The sequence below is a fragment of the Passer domesticus genome, chromosome 20 (assembly GCF_036417665.1).
Source record: "Passer domesticus isolate bPasDom1 chromosome 20, bPasDom1.hap1, whole genome shotgun sequence".
NCBI lineage: Eukaryota > Metazoa > Chordata > Aves > Passeriformes > Passeridae > Passer > Passer domesticus.
In genome coordinates this window covers 3,337,040-3,356,223 of record NC_087493.1, presented here as the reverse complement: position 1 = coordinate 3,356,223, position 19,184 = coordinate 3,337,040, and the positions used below count along the sequence as shown (strand labels likewise).

The 19,184-nt window shown below is 46.8% G+C and overlaps 2 long non-coding RNA genes across 2 annotated transcripts; both read left to right on the top strand.

Moving 5' to 3' along the window:
- The first annotated feature begins 216 nt into the window (after positions 1 to 216).
- On the top strand, positions 217 to 3,563 carry LOC135284240 (uncharacterized). The gene is made up of 3 exons (XR_010349680.1): positions 217 to 883; positions 1,275 to 1,385; positions 2,642 to 3,563. It is a non-coding gene; the product is annotated as an uncharacterized LOC135284240 (long non-coding RNA).
- A 728-nt stretch (positions 3,564 to 4,291) lies between these two features.
- LOC135284443 (uncharacterized) lies at positions 4,292 to 4,925 on the top strand. The gene is made up of 2 exons (XR_010349837.1): positions 4,292 to 4,561; positions 4,664 to 4,925. It is a non-coding gene; the product is annotated as an uncharacterized LOC135284443 (long non-coding RNA).
- Positions 4,926 to 19,184: the final 14,259 nt, after the last annotated feature.

The window sequence follows — 19,184 nt, the reverse complement described above, 5'->3', positions numbered from 1 at the left end:
CTGTGATTCACTGCTGAGCACCAAATGGAATCCTCCTGAAAGGCTGCTCTAGTGTCTGTGACTAAGCTGGTGCTGAGTTTACCCACACTGGAGAGGCCTGGCAGTGCAGGGCTGGCTGTTGTCACTCTCTGTGACATCACTGGGCACAGGCAGTGATGCTCAGGAACACTGAGAGCCTGCACACCTGAGCCCAAAGGAAATAAAAGTGGATAAAGCTGGAATTTGCTGCTCAGCAAGGGCTGGTGTTGCTGTAACTTCAGCTTCAAGTCTAAAATCTGTAGGGTGACCACATTTGGAGGTCCCTGATCCCTGCAACTGTCCAAGGCCAGGGCTTGGAGCAGCCTGGGATGGTGGAAGGTGTCCCTGCCATGGCAGGGGGTGGAATGAGATGAGCTTTATCGTCCCTTCCAACCCAAACCAGTCCATGATTTCATAACTTTGGGGATTCCTTTTGGCACTAATGACTGCTAATGTCTAATGAATCAGAAGCAGTTTGTGAATCCATGAGTATCCAGGAGCAGGGAAGAGTCCTAAAGGCTCTCCATGGGGATCTCCAGGCATTCTGTGAGACAGCCACTGAAAATTTCAGCCACTCAAACAGCCCAGCCTTATCTCTCCAAGAGGCCAGGGGAGGAGAGTGTGAAGAAACTTCTTAAAAGCACAGTCTGATTTGGGATATTTAAATTTGGGACACTTTGCTAATTTTTGTCTAAAATGACTCAATTTCTAGCAACAACAACCCCCTTACATGTCCCTCTATCTGCACAGAGTTCAGCAGAACCTTTCCCTGGGCAGCAGCTTTGTCCAGGCTCCATCAGCAGCCTCAGCCCTTGCTCTGGGGCACCGTGGAGTGAAAATGAACCAGTGATGAGACAGCACCCGAGTAAATTCATTCTCATTTCCTGATAAGACAAACCAGCCCCCTCAGGCTTTCTCCAAGTAGAAAAGCAATCATTCAAACACCAAAAACATGCTAAAATAAAGAGCATGCAGCCAGAAATTTGTTTTCCCCGAGTAGGAAGGCAGCAGGGCTTTGATGTGGGGACACACATGGGATGGCAGTGCTGACAGACAGGCCCCCAGGGCTGGGGAGCAGGGTCTGAGCTCACAGAAACACCCCACACCCACGCCAGGACCTCAGTGCTCCCAGTCACAACTGGGATCCCACTGGGATGGGCTCCCCCAGGCTCCAGCTGCTCCCAAAACCACGTGCAAGGATCTTTTTTTTTTTTTTTTTTAAGTTTTTTTCCCTTTTGTTCCTGTTTTGGCTGCAGATTAAAACCCAAAGTGTCAATGAGCAGCCCCCTCCCCTCCAAGGCCCGGAGGATGCTCAGGGAAAGATTTGATTTGGGAGAGGTTTGAGCTGAACTTTTGAGGAGAATCAGGTGAGTGCTGCAGCCCAGGAGCCTCTAAAAAAGGGCTTTTTAAAACCTGTGATCCCACAGTCAGCCCCAGAAAATGTCCCACACTGCTCTCCAGAGACATTCAGAGCACAGAGAAAGGAGCTCTGGGTTTTTTCCCCTCTGGATCCTGGAGGCTGAGCAGACCATGGGGTGGTTAAAAAGTGCCACCCTCCTGCCAGCCCTGCTGATAATCCCCTTCTAAAACTCATCATCCAGCTCAAGATACTCCAACTGGGATGATTTTATTTCCTCCTGGAGTTTCAGGAGCTCCTCCTCACAGCCCTGTCTCCTGGTCACCCACACCACACAAATGTATCATGACCAAGACCTCAAAACTCTGTAAAATCAGGCAAAGCCACTTCTCTTCACACCACTATTCTTATTAAAAATGGGATTTATACCTGAGCTGGAACCCGCCAAGCTTTCAGTTCCAAACACCATCCCCCTGCCCCAAGCTGGTACTTGACCAGGGACGATTCCTGTTGACACCAGATGGTTTTCATCAAAGCCACTATTTTTATCCTGAAATAATAACATCAGCAATTGTGAATGAATGAAGTTGTTTCAGCTCTCACTTTCCCACCAATTAGAGTGAATTATGAACAACCCTTGAATAAGAGAATCTCCCTTCTCAGTTATTGCTACTCAAAGATGTATTTTTCTGGTGGCCAGCTCTGTATTATTTGACTGATTTATAGGCCCATAACTTCTGGAATTAGAGGTGATCTTTTTTTCAGAGCTTTAACTCTAAGTGGTTTCTTTTTCTTTTCTTTGAAATCATGTGGAAAATGAAGATGATAGATTTTCCCTCCATATATTTTCAGCTCTCTAATAACAAGCTGAACTTCACTTGCAGCTTTCCAGCTTCACCCTCACCCCACATTAACTCTGGAACTCGTCATTCCAAACACACTCAAGCTGAAATGGGCTTTAGGTTGTCTAAAATATTGATCAACCTTTAACCCTGCAAAAAGCCAGTCAGAAACTCAGGAATCTCTTAATAAATTTAGGAATATGCTGGCTTTTTTTTTTCCATTAGAAGTCAAACTTGAAGATTTTATGTGGGGAAGGTTTTAGAGTTTTATCAGCAGAAATCATCTTGCAGTGAGTGCAGCACTGCTGTTGCCAACATATATTTGGTCAAACATATTTAAAAAAAAAAGCCCTAAAAAGTTATTCCTATTTGAGCAGAGCTGACATGAACCTTAAATGATGGAAAATTTTGGGACTATTCTTAGGACACTGCTCTTTGTGACCTGGAGGTGAAATGTTGGAGTCAGAATTCCTCCTGCTATGAAACATCCCCTGGTTCTCATCAGCCCCATCAAAATTTATGGGGTCTCCATGGCTGGGTTGAGTTTGGAGGATGAATTTAACAGGACAAAGTTGCCAACTCCCCATCACTTATCTGAGCCTGAGGCAGCCTCTCAGATTTCCCCAGAACGAATCTGCGCTTGGAACTGTTGAGATTAAAAGAGAGAAGTGTCCCTGTACTTCAGGTGTTATTCTAGGATTAAAAACCAAGAGATTTAGAGATTTAAAAAATGTTCACTAAAGGAAACAGGGCCTTTGACTTCTTTTTCTAAATCTACTGGAGGATCTGGATATTTGAAATTTTGCTGCTGTTGGGCTGGGCTTCAGTTAAATTATAATTTCTTAGTTGAATTATATTGAATTATTATGATTTCTTAGTTGAATTCTAATTTCTAAATTATTTTCCTGGTGATACCTAATAAAGTGAAAGCTGACAGCAAAGAGCCTCTGCCTAGCCCACCTGAAAACAATGCCATGGAATTTCTCCATTCCCTGTGTGCTGGCTGCCCAAATGCCTCCTTGTCACAGGAGACAGGGAAGGATTTGTGGTGAAATAACAATAAACAAAAATTAATAGGTCATGCTTGCAGAAACGCCTCCAGACAAGCTGGGCCAGCTGGGATCAGCTCAGGCTCCCAGGATATGAGGCATTAGCAGCATTTTCCATGGGATAAGTACCAGAGAAATTGGCTCTGGCTGTTCCTCCTGTACCTAAACTTCCTGTGATGAGTTTTTGAAATCCTGCTGTGAAACAGCAATTGATGCTGGAGCCCTTCAAAGTGGTTATGAAAAATCAGAGACATTTCCCTTCTGTCCTCCCATGCCTCCTGGTCTCTGGGTTGCATTTTCTTTAACCCAAAAGCCACCTCTTTGCTCTGATGGATGCCCCATCACAAAACCATGGAATAGCCTGGGCAGGAAGGGACCCACAGGGATCATCAGCTGATGTCCCCTGTTGTCATTGTGTTCCCACCTTCTGAGGGCATCAAGCACTGCCTTCGTGATGATCAGAAGGTGCTGGAGAGCTGCAGGAGCCACATCCCACAGGCACAGGAGAGGCTCTGCTCCTCAGGGAGCTCCTGTGTTTGTCCACGGGCTGATCCTGTGCCTGGGGGTGCAGCCCATGCAGAGCAGAGATGGGATTGCAGAGGAGCCATCCAACAGCTCATCAGGGTGGGGGGCAGCTGTGGAAGAGGTTTTACAGCCCCTTCTGTGAGCCAGAGAGGATCCATGATAAGAGAATCCATGTTTACCCCTGGAAGAATTTCCTACCAAGGTCACTGACACAGAAACCAAGAAAGGAAGAAGGAAAAATAAGAGAAACCTGCAACTGCTTGTTCCAATGGGCACTTTGTCTTTCCTGACCAATGAGCAAAGTGTAAACTTATGAGCTTTTAAAAAATGTATAGAAAGCTTGAATGCTAGAATAAAGCCAGGTCTGAAGCCTTCTGAAAATGGAGTGTGTTGCTTTGTGTTGTGACTGTCTCAACTACGACAGGCAGCAGCCTCTGGAGGTGCCCACACCTCTGCACAGCCCATGGTGGCAGTGACACCCACTGCCTGTCCAGCAGTGGCACAGGGCTCTGGATCTGCTCCTGCTGAGCTCTCCCTGCCCTTTCCCACCAGGAGCACCAACACCCTGACCTCACAGAGGTGGCACGTGGCCCATGGGGTGTCCCCAGCCCAGCCATGGTGGCACTGCCACCCCCAACACTCCACACTGTCACTGTGGGTGCCAGGGAGACACTTTGCCTCTCTCCCACTCCCATTCTCTGCCATCTGCAGATGGTTATGGCAAAGCTTGAGGTCCACCAGCTCCTGAACAACCTCCTCCAGCCATCCTGGTGGGATAGTTTAGGTGGAGCTGCTGGGAGGGAGGAGGGAGTGCTGGGATTATTCATCTCCTGAACCAAAGGTGCTCTGCTTGGCTTTGTGCAATGTCCCAGGAACCACTGATGTCATTAACTGGTGCTCAGCAGCCAAAAATGATATTGTGTTCATCTGCATTTGGCTTGTAGTGCCCTGTACTGGTCTGTATTTGCACTTCCATGTATGGTTCTGGATGTAAATTGACTTTTACTGCTGTGTATATGGATTGTATCTGGAGCTGCATTTGTATCCATTGCTTCCGTGTGTTTTGCTGCAGTGTCAAAAAAACAATTCATTCTACAAAGTTGAATAAGCCCTAATAAAGATGCCTTCCCATTCCCCGTGGCTCCTGTGTTTTCTGGGTGTGGTTTAGCAACCCTGTTGTGAGAGGAGCAAGGGGATGAGGCACTTGAGAGCCCAATCTCTCTGGTGCTAATTTTAGGCTGGCACAGGGAGCTGTTTCATCCCCCCAGCTCTGTGCAGAGGCAGCTTTGCAGAATATTAGTGGCTCAAATAGCACTTCGTGTGCAAGGAGTGAAGGGAAAAGTGCTGGGTCCCTCAGCTTTGTGGGGTTTGAGCTGAGTTATGCAAACAAAGTTCCTTCAGCTGTGGAGTTATTTACAGGTTGGCTCGTGCAGGCCTTAGTGACAGATTTAAATGAATTAATTTTTCTGACTTTCATTCGCTGTCTTCCCCTGCTGTTTCCCCTCCAGCTATTGCGTGTAATTACAGGAAATCTTCGTATATCACATCTTCAAAAAGGCACACTGAAAAGCAATAGCAGAGATATCCACTTCTTCTTGCTTTCATGTTTGTTTTGGAGGGGATGAAAGGGTGTGGTGGAGCTTTTCCTCGCAGCACCCCCGAGCTCTGCTCAGATCACCCAGTGCAGGCACCCCGAGCTCTCCTCTCACTCAGCACAGACAAGACCTGGCAGCCCTGCAGCAATTACTTAGAGCTTTCTTGGCTTTCAAACTGCTTTTAATGATTATAGGAGACATCCACAGCAATCAATCTAAACACGGCTTTTTTTTTATTTTGGAAGCATTAAAGAAGAAATGCAAGTGGTTGTTCTTTTAAACCTGGGTGTTTCCTTGCTCAGGGAGCAAAGTAATTGTTGAGAGTTGTCACATCTAAGAGGCAAAACTCAAAAGTACAAACTTCATTTTGAACTCAACATTAATTTAGGATGGAAAGACCTGGCCATACCTGCAAACAACTCCTAAACCAACATGTTTGAGCCCAGAGCTTTGGTGAGCAAAGAAAGGGGGAAAAAAATCTGGAATTGGCTGTGATCAACTTAAAGCAACACCAAGAGCATCTTTGTCCTCACCAGAGGGTATAAAACTAGATTAGGAGAAAAAGGGAATTAAGTGAAAACCATGGTGCTCAGAGTTGGATAAAACAGGGAGAGAGAAAGAAAAGCTCTGCTGGTTTGGTTGCCTTCAGAGAAAGTGGGTTTTTTTTTAAATGGAAAAAAGAAGAATTTTCCACTGGAACCTGGGCAGAAAGTCAGAATGAAATAGATGTAATTGAGGCACAGACCCAAATGAGGGATTACATTACTGATATGTTTTTTCCTAAATGATTCTTCTTTTAATTTTATGTACTGTCAGGGAAACCTCTTAGATACATAAATACTGGTGGGAATTAAACTGGTCTGAGAAATGTGGGGTTTATCTTTTTTGACAGAGGCAAATCAGAGGATAAAGGCTGGATCTTTGATAGAAACATAACAGAGTTTGTGCCAGGGAGGTTTTACCTCTCCCACCCAGTGTGAACAACTTGCAAACTCCATTGAATGTCAAGGCACTGGTGTGGATATTTATAAAGAGAGCTTGATTTAAATGAAAGAAAGTCCAATTCCTCCTCTCTGATAGTGGGATAATTTCTGGACAGGATTCAGACAGACCCCACACCCCCACCCATCCCAACACCACTCTGACATCACCTCCCAGTTTCATGTCTTTTTACCACCACATAAATTGCATTGAAGCCCAGTGATATCACTGCTCCAAAATCCCCTTAATCCTCAAAGCAGATACAACCACAGGGGTTTAAACACCTCTGTTAATCCCTTATAGAGAATAATAAACCATTTGTTGGAGGAAACTTATCTCCCAGACACCGACACGGCTGTGACATGAAACGCCAGGAGTGATCCAAGGGTTAAGCACAGGAAGTAAGAACTGAAAATTTGACTCAATTAAATCACAGATTTAGGCAATTTTCTGATCTGCAGATGAAGGCTGAGTTCCTGGCAGGTGATGTAAGTTGTGTCTTGCTGATGGACACGACTGCACATGACACAGTTCAGTTATCCCAGAACAAGTTCCTGAAGCATTTCCCCAGTGGAGGCTCTTTTGCAAGAGCCTGCTTTTCCAAGAGGGTCATGAACATCATCAGCTCTCACATGAGGTCCAGAAAATGGTCTCTCTCTCCTAATAAAATCCCTAAACTATGGATAAAAAAGAATTAAACTTTACCTTTTATCACCAGAAAAAAAGTAATCTAAAAGACCCCCAAAACTGCAGCAACTAGAAGGCACTGATGTCTTTATACCTCATGGCAGAGCCACAGCCATTCTTTAAGAGCTTGCCTGAAGCTTTTTCTAGCCAGGAAAATTCCTCAGGGATGTAAAAACCCCACACATCCACATGCCTATGGATAACTGACCTCACCTGTGGCAATTCCCCTCCTCACCTGCTCCAGGGATTGAGCTGGGAACAGGTGGAGCAGGACAGGAATGAGTGGCACATTCCCTGCACCTTGCATTTCCCTCTGTTCAGCTGTTCCCTGCTGGTCACCAACTATAAACAAATTTTCCATAAATTATTGGGTCATTATGGTGATAATCCCAAGTCTATTTAGTCTCATATTCTGAGAATTTACAAACTGTAGCAGCAACACAAACAATGGGGTCAATAACTCAACCCATCCCTGAAAGTGGCCAGAGTGGGAGTGAGCTGGGACAGAGGTTTGGGGCTGGAAATTTTCCTTTTTCCATGGGAAATTACTGGGGGAATTCAGGGAGACAAACTGGAATCACATTCTGCCCAGCTGATAAAAGCCCTTTGCACACCTTGAGTTTGATTTTTAGATGTATTTTCTTAGAAAATCAGACTCAAGGGCAGCCAAGGCGTAGTAGTCCCAGGTACCCAAGCTTCCCATAGGATGCATCACTGCAGCTTGATGAGCCTTGTTGTCTTTAAAACAATCCTGGAAATGTCCAAATGCTGGTCCAAATCCAAATGGAAATCCAACATGAGGCAGCAGTGGAGGTGTTTGGAAAGTGAAGACACGCAGCCCTGAAATGAGATCCCACCACGGATGCTGCCCTTGCTGGGACTTGTTTGTTCTGCAACACCTTCCTAGCCCTGGATGGCTACAATTTCCTTGGAGTTATTTTTTTTAACAGGATAAAGTGAGAAAACAGAAGGGGAAAAATGAAAAAAAAAAAAAAAAAAGTGATTTTTAAATCAACTGTCATTCCTGGCAAGGCTGAGGATCCCAGCAAGGTATTTGTTTATTATCAGGTATTTCCTCAGGATCAAATTCAGGGGAGAGAAGTCTGGTCCTGGTTAAGGTCTGTTTAAAGCCCTCCTTGAAAAGAGATTTATGCAAGGAAATTACCTAACCTGGGGCAGGGGCTGAGTCAGCGGCAGCGGCTTCTCCTCCTCATTGTTGGTGCCTCAGGGGGTTTTTTTTAGCCCTGCCGAGGGCGCCCAGTGAGAACAGCGGCGGGTCCTGGCTCACAGAACGGGATCAAAGCTCCAATTGTTTCGAAGGAAATGAGGCAGCAGGAGCAGAGCGCTGGACACCGCTCCTCTCCCAGCCTCACCAGCAGCGCCTGGCACCGGGCACCTCCTTGGGTGAGGGACACACGGACACCTCCTCTGGGTGAGGGACACACGGACACCTCTTTGGAGTGAGGGACACACAGGCACCTCCTCTGGGTGAGGGACACACGGACACCTCCTTGGGGTGAAGGACACACAGGCACCTCCTTAGGGTGAGGGACACACGGACACCTCCTTGGGGTGAAGGACATATGGACACCTCCTTGGGGTGAGGGACACATGGACACCTCCTCGGGGTGAAGGACACATGGACACGTCCTTGGGGTGAAGGACACATGGACACCTCCTTGGGGTGAGGGACACATGGACATCTTGTTTTGGTGAGGGACACATGAGCACCTCGTTTGGGTAAGGGACACACAGACACCTCCTCTGGGTGAGGGACACATGGACACTTCCTTTGGAGTGAGGGACACACGGACACCTTCTTTGGGATGAGGGACACATGGACACCTCTTTGGAGTGAGGGACGCACGGACACCTTCTTTGGGTGAGGGACATACAGATACCTCCTTTGGGTGAGGGACACACGGACACCTCATTTGGGTGAGGGACACATGGACACCTCCTCTGGGTGAGGGACACACGGACACCTCATTTGGGTGAGGGACACACGGCCATTTCCTTTGGGTGAGGGTCACATGGACACCTCGCTGCCACAGCATCCCTTTGGTGCTGGGACTGCACTTCCTAAATCCCACCTCGTCCCACGCTTGGAAGTGGTGGCTCAGCCAAATTCTCACCTCAACAGGGCCTTTTCCCAATTTTTGGCTGCTTTTGGGAGGAGGAGACACCAATCTCTTCCCATATTTTGGGTGATTTTGTGAGTGGTGTATGTGCGAAGATTCCCACCTCAATGGAAGCTCTTCCCAGTTTTTGGCCACACTTGGAAGTGCTGGCTATGTAAAATTCCCACTTCAACAGGAGCTTTTCCCACTTTTTGGCTGCTCTTGGGAGAAGGGGACACCAATCTCGTCCTAGTTTTTGGCTGTTTTGCGACTGCTGGCTAGGCAAAAATTCCCAGATCAACAGAAGCTTTTCCCAGTTTTTGGCCATTTTTGGGATTGTTGGCTGTGCAAAAATTTCCCACCTCAACCAGAGTTTTTCCCAGTTTTTGGCTGACTTTGGGAGAAGGGGACACCAACCTCTTCCCATCCTGGCTGCTTGTGAGTGGTGGCTGTGCAAAGATTCCCACCTCAACAGGAGCTTTCCCCAGTTTTTAGCTCATTTCATGAGTGGTGGCTGTGCAAAAATTCCCACTTCAACAGGAGCTTTCCCACTCTTTAGGCTGCTTTTGGCAGAAGGGAACACCAATCCCTTCCCAGATTTTGGCCACTTCTGTGACTGGTGGCTGTGCAAAAAGCTCAATGGGAGCGTTTCCCAATTTTTGTCTATTTTAGGGAGAAGGGTATCCATGTCATGGTGAGACAGCAGGAGGGCAGCCTTGGGTGCTTTCCCATCCCAGCTGCTCCCAACTGGAACATTCCCCAAGGAAGTGGCCCTGCCCCATCCATGCAGAAGATTTCCATCCCAAAGGGTGGCAAAAGTTCATCCTTCCTGCCAGCAGCCATTGGATGCATTTAATTGTCTGGTGATGGGACTTCCACTGTTTCTTTGGGGAAAAAAATTCCCATACACAGCTGAGCTCAGGGAACTTCAACCCACAGGGCTGAAGGGGCAGCAGCTCCAGAGCACATGACTAGGGTTGAAATGAGGTTTTGGAGGCAAAACATGGCCTGAGCAGGTTGTTGTATTATTTTTCCAAGGTCACTGCTGGAATATCTGGCAGCCTTTATCTCACGGCTGGGAAATTTTACTGTACTTGCAGAAAACAACCAATATTTCTCATCCTGCTGCCCGACTCCTCGCTGTTTGTGTTGGTTTAACTTCCCTGACCCCAAAACACGAAACTGGAGCAACGTGGGCTGGAAGTGGAGCCCGAGGTGGATGTGAGTGATGTGTGTAATACAGTAAAGGACTGGGAAACAAACATCCAGCAAGCATCCTGGATGGAAACTCTTTCATCTGCATCGATCATTGACGTCCCTGCTGACAGAGCGTGGCTCTGCCAGCGGCCTCTGATCACTTTGAAATGCCTCACAAAAACGTCTCCCTGCACTTAAGGTTTTCCGCTGCTAAGAAATATCTTAATGCTAAAGATTTGTTTACAAGGGGTGGCTGTTTCCACTTGCTGGAGCGCTTAAAAAGTTGTTTTTTCCAACCACAAAGTAGATCTAAACATTAAGTGTTTCTCAAGTTGGGTTTCCAGCTCCTAGACTGCTATAAACATTAAGTTTCATTGGTTTAAAGCAAAATACGGCAAAAAAAAAAAATTGCTGCTTCCACTTAACCTCTCATAATGTAAAAGAAAAAGAAAAGAAGGGTGCTTTAAAAGAAGTTTTATTTTTAAAAGGCTTGTTATGCAATGGCCTGTGGTTGAAAACAGGGTCATGGGGACAAAGCACTTCCCTGTTTGCACTGATGGTTCTGGGGTGGGTTTTGGTCCTGTCCCCCTTCCCTGCCACTCTGCTGAGAGGGGGAGCTGAGCAGTGTCAGCTCTCCAGCCAAAGGATTTGAGATCCTGGAGTCTTCCAGGGCAGGGAGTTACCTGCAGGGTGGCTGGTGGTGGATTCTTTGGGGCTGTAAGGCCATGGGGTTTGAGCTCTGTTCTGAGGGGACACTGAGCCCTCTGCTCTCAGTTGTCCTCAGTGTTTGTAACAATTGTCCTTGTAAAAAAACCCTTTCCTAAGCCTGGGTTTATTCAAGGGTCAAGCCTGGGAATGGGAGATCTTCCATCTGAGGAACTGTCCTGAAAAATAAAACATTCCTGGAACTGTCCAAAGCCAGGCTGGATGTGGCTCTGAGCACTCTGGGATAGTGGAAGGTGTCTCTGCCCATGGCAGTGGTTGGAATGAGATGAGCTTTAAGGTCCTTTCCAACCATTCTAGGATTCAGTGGTGATGGTGATGACCATCATCACCCCACTGTCCAGGGTCAGCTCTTCCTCAGGATTTTGTGATGGTTGTCTGCAAACTGACAGCCCAAAGGAGTGATTTCTGTTTGAAAACAAGGGTTGCTGGATCATCACACATTCCTAGTTGGATCACTGGAAGTGAATGACCAATAGAAAACTAATTTTTCTATTGAATTTTAAATGACAGAATTTCTATTAAATTTTATATTGGTTTGGAGTGGAAAACACAGTGTCTGGAAAATATTACTGTGATATAGAAATGTCTCTTGGATCAGCTGTAATGTCACCAACTGCCCCAGCAGCTCTACAAGAAGGGCTCTAATTTGTACCCAGGTTTAATTTGCTACAATATTTTTGCAGTATCTGTAAAATTAAGGAAGTTCAGGCATTGGTGGGCATTAATTAAGGACTTGAGTGTCCTTAACTTCCAATGAACTCTGCCTAGGCTGCACTCCTTTGTGCCTTCCATATCTGAATGGTGAAACCCGAGTCAGGCCAGGACTCGCTGCTGAGTGCTGGGAGAAGCTTTTCCTCATGCAGGAAGGGAGAGCCACTCTCTGCTGGGCCCACCTGGGCTCAGGTTATGATAAATCTGCTCTCAAATCTCACAGCAGTCCATCAAAACTCCTGCCAGGCCACTCTGGTGCTCAGATCTGTCCCTGTGCTAGATCTGTCCCCACGCTGCTGGAGATGTCACCTGGCCTCTGCCCCTGCCCTCCAGCTGAGAGGAAACTTCCCGTGGGATGTGGACAATGCCACAGCAAAGAGCCCTGAGCTCAGAGCTAGCACAGATCCCATCAGTTCTGCTGGGTGCTCCTGTGGTGTCATGGTAGCAATTCTGGAAGCAGGCTGTGAAAACTCCAGGTTTTTTGCCTGTCTGGTATATCCTCACTTTCCTTATGGGAAATTCAGGAGCTGGAAGGTCTCAGTGAATTGAACTGAAGCTAAAAACTTCTTCAAATACAGCTTAGACAGTTCATGCATTCAAACTCAAATGCTGCTTCAATACTTTGGCTCTAAATTTATTATTCTTATCAAGAAAGGCACATCTTGGACTGCCAGAAAGCTCCTGGGCATTTTCAGATGACTCTGAGGTAGAATTTCCTTGCTGCTATTCCCATGTCCTTTGCACGAAGGAAGGAGTTGCCCATTCCACAGTCTGGTTGAAATGTCAGAATGAAGTGATTTTTAACATCCTGAGATGTTTTTCTTCCTGGTTGTTGTTCTTTTATGAGGCACCTTGAATCAAAACAGTTGCACGAGTCTTTTCTTGATGAAAAGGAAAGCCACTTGTATCTCCAAAACATTTCAAGTGGAAATTGCTGATGCACTCTCACTTTAGCCAAAAATATTAAAGCACTTCAGGATGATTAAACAATAAATGTCTGTCATTCTTCTCCACAGTCACTTCTCCGTTTCCCTCGTGATGTTGTTCATTTAAATGTGACCACAACATCCAAGTTTCCTACACTCAGAGTTTATCCTGGTCTTTCTCATTTCCCTCTTTCCCCATCTGAACATTTTCATTCTCTCTGCAGCTCAGGAACGGCTCTGGAAAATCCACACATCAAAGCATCCACGTGGGAAAGGGACAGGGAAGAGCTCAAGAGCAGCAAAAAAAGCCTCTTCCTCTATTTCCCCTGATCCAAGTCAGCCCAAAAGAAGGAGCCCAGGGCTGTGGTTGGCACAGCCGTGGTTCCCTGTTGGAGCAGCACAAGGACACCTGTGCTGGGCTGGGCACAGCACAATGCTCGGAAATCAGGGAAAGTTCATCTCCAGGCAGGGATGGCTGCAAGGAGACAACTCACAGAACACACAGAGCCTCAGCAGTGGCACGGCGCAGAAATGGGAACAGGATATGTTTTTCCCATGGTTTGGGAACAATGTGAATGCTTTCTCACACACTGTTGGTGAAGCACTTTGGCACACCTGTGCACTTGGACAGCTCTATTATACTCCAAGGTCTCCTGCTCGGCTGCTAAGGGCTCTTTTCCTCTCTAAGAACATGGATTGATTACGTGGAAACATGATTTGGTTTTGTATTTGTGCTGGATCATGGATCAGGAGGAAGTTGCAGCATGTTCTGGCTCCCGAGCAGAGCTTTCTGCTCCACAGCTCGGAGTGAGAGAGGAGCAGGGACAGCTCAGAGATGTTTACACAGCTCCCTTTTTATTTTGACCATCCTGAATAAGGAAAAACTGTTTACATGCTCCAGAGGATGTTTTGCCACTGTCACTTCCTACAGAAACGTCCTCAAGTTTTGAGTGCTGGCAGAGACAAATCACTCCTTGTGCCTTTGGCTGGAGTCCCCCAGGAGAGAGCACAGACCTCGCTCCTCCCTGGGCCCATCAATCCTGTAATCAGCTCTGCCAGATCCAAACAAATCACAGTTGCTCCAGGGCATCTGCATCTTGTTATTCCAGATGATTTTGGGTGGGATGCACAGCAACAGATCTCAGATCCCTGGGCAGGTGGGATGAGCTTTGTCCCCAGATATCTCCACCCCACTCCTGGTGGGAACTGCACAGCCATTCAATGCCACTGGCTTCTTAAATATCCACTGCAGTGAATCTGGAGCTGCATTTTATATTTAAGGATCAGTTTGGCATGGTCAGGAGGTGGGGACAGCACAGAGCTGCTGCTCTGAGAAGTGGATCCCGTGTCACCTCCTATTTTGAGAGTTAGGAGAGGGTTCAGCTGGTTTTTCCTTTTCTCCAGACAATTTCTTGCCCTCCTCAGTCCCAGGCTAAGCACTGGTAGAAATAAAAATCCCTTCAGAGTGTAAATTTAGAGTCCATCATATTTGAGCAGCACCACCAGAGCCAAATGCTCAGATTCCTGAGCTCCTGCAGCTCCAGTTCTGTTGGTGCAGTTGTGTCCTGTAGGTGGGACAGCACGAGGTGTTTTTCTGAGCTGTAAAACAGGGTGGCTGCAGTCAATTCAAAGTTTACCATTTTCCATCCCCACGCAGAACCAAACAGGGCACAAAAAGCCAGAGAATTGCAACATTTTCCCCATAAATGTCCTTTAAAAATGTTTTCAGCGATCGTTTTGGCACAGGAGCACAATTTCCATCAAAAACTGTTGAAGGACAGGATGGTTCCCCTCCTTTCCCTCCACAACCGGGAAGGATAATTTGTCCCTGCAAAAACCATAAGAAATTTTCCAGCTCAGGAACCAAGGCCCAGCCAACACCTGACCACGTGTGTGCAGGAGCACAGAGATGCCGAGGGAGCTCCGTTCCCTGTGGAGCACAGCCCGTGCCATGCTCAGCCTTGGAATGAGTCAGGAGAAGTCAAATGAAGAAAACACACCAGGCAGCATCACGCACAGGGGCCGGAGCTACCTGGGTTTTATAACATCCACTCGGGTTCCAATTTCATCCGCTTGGCAAACGCTCTCCTGGTGGAAATAATTGAGGCCTGAGAGTCAAAAGCGATGGAGGAAATATCTAAGCTATGAAATGTCAAGTTTCTTTCCAAAAGGGTTCCAATCTCCAACCACATCAAGAAGGGGTGTCTGAAAAGACAATCAGGATTTTGGTCAATTAAATGTAATTTTTTTAGTTTTTCTTTTTGTTGGGGATGCAGGGCCAGAGGAATGCCCGGCTTGGTGGGGGGGGTTTATCCTCCACAACCCTGCAGACCTTGTTTTTCAGCTGCAGGTCCTGGGATATTTTCTCCTCAAGGATTTGTATTTTCTATAAAGTTGCATTCAGACTATCCTAAGTGGGTGATTTGGGAGCTTGTTTTCATTTTCGTTTTGTGTCAGGGAGGTGAAAACTTCAACACTTCCAAACTGCAGCCAAGGAGGTAAATATTAATTCTCCAATTAACTCCTACTAAAACTACATTTCAACCTGAGAGTGCAGAACCTGCTGCACAGGGGGATTAACTTCAGATAAATATCAGCCACATTAATTGCCCAGCAAAGTCTTAAATAAATGAAGTGGTTCAGAGTGGAAAAGTCATTCCTGAACACGAACCATGAGGCATCATCGATGTCTTACAACTGGATGTCAAAGGTACAACCACTCACTCTTCCACTGGACAACTTGTTTCTCATCCCTGAAGAGGCAGGAATTCTGTAATAACTCTTTCAGGGTTCCTTGGAGCCTCTTAAACTTCATAAAAAAGGGGAAAGAAGGATGAATGTATTCTTGAACATACAAAAAAAAAAAAAAGTCAGCTTTATTTTCCCGGGGGAATTGAACTATATTAGTTTACATCCTGTGGTATGAATAAATAAACAATCCCTAACCAATTTCAGACTTGCTGCTGTTTTGGCTGGCAGAACCTTTGCTTGGAAAGGCTCAGCTAACGCTACTCTGACCAGCTCCCATTTTCTCCTTCCCCTCACTTCCCTGCCCCTGGGCCTCCCCACTTCCACTCTCCCTCCTTGCTGATCACTTTCATGTTTCCTGGTTTCCTCTGTTGCCTTTTTTTTGGAGACAAGCTTCTTTCCACATCCATATTTTAATTATTCTCAGTTGCCAAATTTCTGTTGTTGCACTCCGACGAGGAGGTGGTGTCCATAAAATTCGTATTTATGGATTGGGGATTAATAGCACAGGGATGTGGGATAAATAACATGTTTAAAATAAGCTACTGAGTCCTCCAGGATGGCTTGGGGCTCAAGTCCTTGCAACTCTGCTGTCACTGAACCTTGGTGGCTTCCCTGTGTGTCTCCTCTGATATGGTGCAGACACCATTCCCAGCTCTCATCCCAAGATGCTGCTCCACTGTGAGTGACAAAGGACTTCTCTGCAGGTCCCTGCAGAGCTTTGTTTCTGGAGCTCTGAAAAGCCAGCAGAAAAGGAGGCACAAAAACAACAGCCGGGAAGGAGATTAAAGCTTGAGTATAATCAGGGAACTTTGGGACTGGGTTGGGTGGGCATGAATCGCTCCAGGTATAAGTAGGGAAGGAGCACAATGGTTCCTCTCCATCCCATGGCTCGTTGCCACCACCAGCAGGTTCTGAGGCTCTGCACCATGGCTGTGGTGCAGAGCAGGAGCTGCACTCTCCATCATCCCCCTCGTTTGGGGGTGTTGGGGCCGAAGATCCCTGGGGAACCTTTGTGAACAGAATCCTTCACTTCACTGGGGTTGGCTCTCTCCTGTCTCCTTCCAGCACAGGACACCAGGACATCTGGGGACAGGGTAAGGACCTCTCTAAACCCCCAGGCTGAACCTGCACCCTGGCAGGTGCTGAGTGCATCAACATTGGACTTCTTCCCTCATTTAAATCCAGCAGGGGAGAAAACCATCCCGGAGGCGAAGCCAGCTTGGAAAATACTGTTTATTCCCTTGAACTCCCTGCGAAAGACACAATAGAACAATGGGCTGGAGGCGATGGAGAGGCAAAGCCCTGAGGTCACCTTCTCCTGTCCCAGCTGGTGCAGCATTGTTCCCTGATGGGAATTTCTGCCCGTGGCTCAGCTCCGTGACCATGTGTTTCCTACCACTGCTGCTCCCTCCCCCAGTCCTTCCGCCTCTTTGTTACTCCCTCAGAGGCCAGGATTATTAATTAAACCTCACTCAGGCTCTGGGGGAGATCGGTATGAGGAACCTTAATCTTAGAGATAGGGAACTGATGCAAAAAGAATGGGGATGACCTTGGGAAAGCCACAGGAAAGAGGCAAAATCCATGCCAGGAGTGCCTGAGGGGCTCAGCAGGGACCCAAAGCAGCCCTGGGAGGAGGATCTTTATGGGCAGCTTGGAAGGCCTGGGCCCAGGAGATGTTCCAAGAGGCAGGAGGTTCCTGGGCTGACACTCAAGGGGCTGTCTCCCCTCTGGGATGAGAGCTTGGGTCTCCACAAAACTTCATCAGAGCTTTTGGGCACCATCAGACTGAGGATGTGGGACAGGTCCTTGGGAGATGTGGGGTTTGTTGGGACATGGATTGAGCCTCGAACATCTGAGTTCCTGTTGGTTGTGCACAATATTATCTGTGTGGGTGGCTAAACCCTCAGTCTTTACAAATCTAAAATGAATTTCTTTTTTTTTCAAATTACCTTTGAGAACTGTCTATAGGAGAGAAACCACCCAACAATGCATAGCAAAACCAAAATGAAATAATCTCTGAAATATATCCCATGGTTAGCAGAGGGCTTGGGGGACTCAGTCTCCCCTCCAGTAGCACTTGCAGGCACAGCTGCACATCCTTCCTGTTCCACTCAGGACTGTGTATCTCCACCAGGATGATTTATTCCAGCAAACAAACCTTTTGGGGAAGAGCCCAATGGCAGGGAAGTGGCAGCAGCTCCTCAGGAGGCATAGGCAGCAAAGGACCTCCTGTTCTGGTTTGGGATCAGGGACAAGGCCAACACAGGGGGCTCAGGGAGGAACTCGTTATCATTTATTAAATATCTGACACCCCTCTCTCGGCACAGAGATAAATATCCACATATTTAACACAATCTAATGGGTTTTGCAGGGTTCAGGGAGCGCTGCTGCTCCAGTTGTCTGAGCTGGCGGCTCCCAGTTTGTGGCCATATGGTTGGCTGTGAATTGGGCTAATAAAAATGGAGTGAACGTTTTTTATTCTTTTTTTTCCTCTTTTATTTTTTGTTCTTCCTGACCCTACTCAGTGCCATAAATACCTGTGTGTAGCAGAGGGTTTATAAATAGCACAGTAGCATCCACTGACAGCAGACTGGTGTTAAGTCTGACTTAATAGTCAGGCTCTGGATCGCAGCAATGTGGAGCTGGAGCGGGTTGGGAGAGGAATATGTGGCCAATAAAGATTTGGGAAGCTAAAGTCATTCAGAAAGCTCAAAACTGGGCAAAAAAAAAAAAAAAATTATACCAGTCTGCTGTGGGACAAGGTCCTGAAATGGAAACGCCTTAAGCCAATATTGCCCCTCTGAGGTAGCCCTGAAATTCCAAATAAATTTACAGCGGAGCTGACAGCAAGTTTGAGTAACTCGGTGTGTCTGGACGTCTGGCCCAGTCCAATAATAACATGAAAGGGAATTTTGTGCATATCCTTTGCTGATCCTGAGACTTTGGACTCGGTTTTTGCAGCTTTTTTTTTTCTCTTTTTCTTTTCTTTTTTTTGTTCGACGGCTGTCTACAAATTGTCGGATTCTCGAATGGATCTGTGATTCCTGAGAGTCCATAAATTTTCTCAGCAGTAGCTCCTGCTATGTGACACTTCTGCAGTTCCAGTGCCAATCAGGAGTTATTCAGCTCCTATGGTAACAATCCCCTTCCCTTACGGGATTGCCTCGGTTTCTGCCTGTCCCAGGCATTCACAAACCATGAGCCAATGCCCAAAACTCTGGCAATTGGAGTTTAAAACGTGATTATTTTTAGTAAAAACGTATCAAAATTGGTGCTTTTTTATTTGCTTTCTCGATTCCCAGTCTGTAGGGCTTCCACATCTCCTCCGCTGGAAACCAAGCTTCAAAATGAAGCATGCTGCAGTTCCCACATAAATCCCACACTCTGGAAGTTAGAAGGGAAAGGTTTTCCCAAGAAGACTGGGTTTTGATAGATTTTTGGATCCTTTGACAGTTGATCCAAGTGTGAGTGCCAGCTGAGTCTTCTCCCACTGTTGGGGATTTCTTTCTGTATCTGTTCCCTGGGGATTTTGGGCTCTTGCAGAAGAACGTCCTTCAGCAGAGCCAGTGACAACATCTCACCACTTGCTGCTCTTGTGAAAATCCTTTGAGTGGCTGATGGAGATCTGGTGTCTGTCATCAGAGCGTTGGCCATGCACAGATTGCACTGGTTGCCTTCAAAAATCAGCTCTTTCCAGGA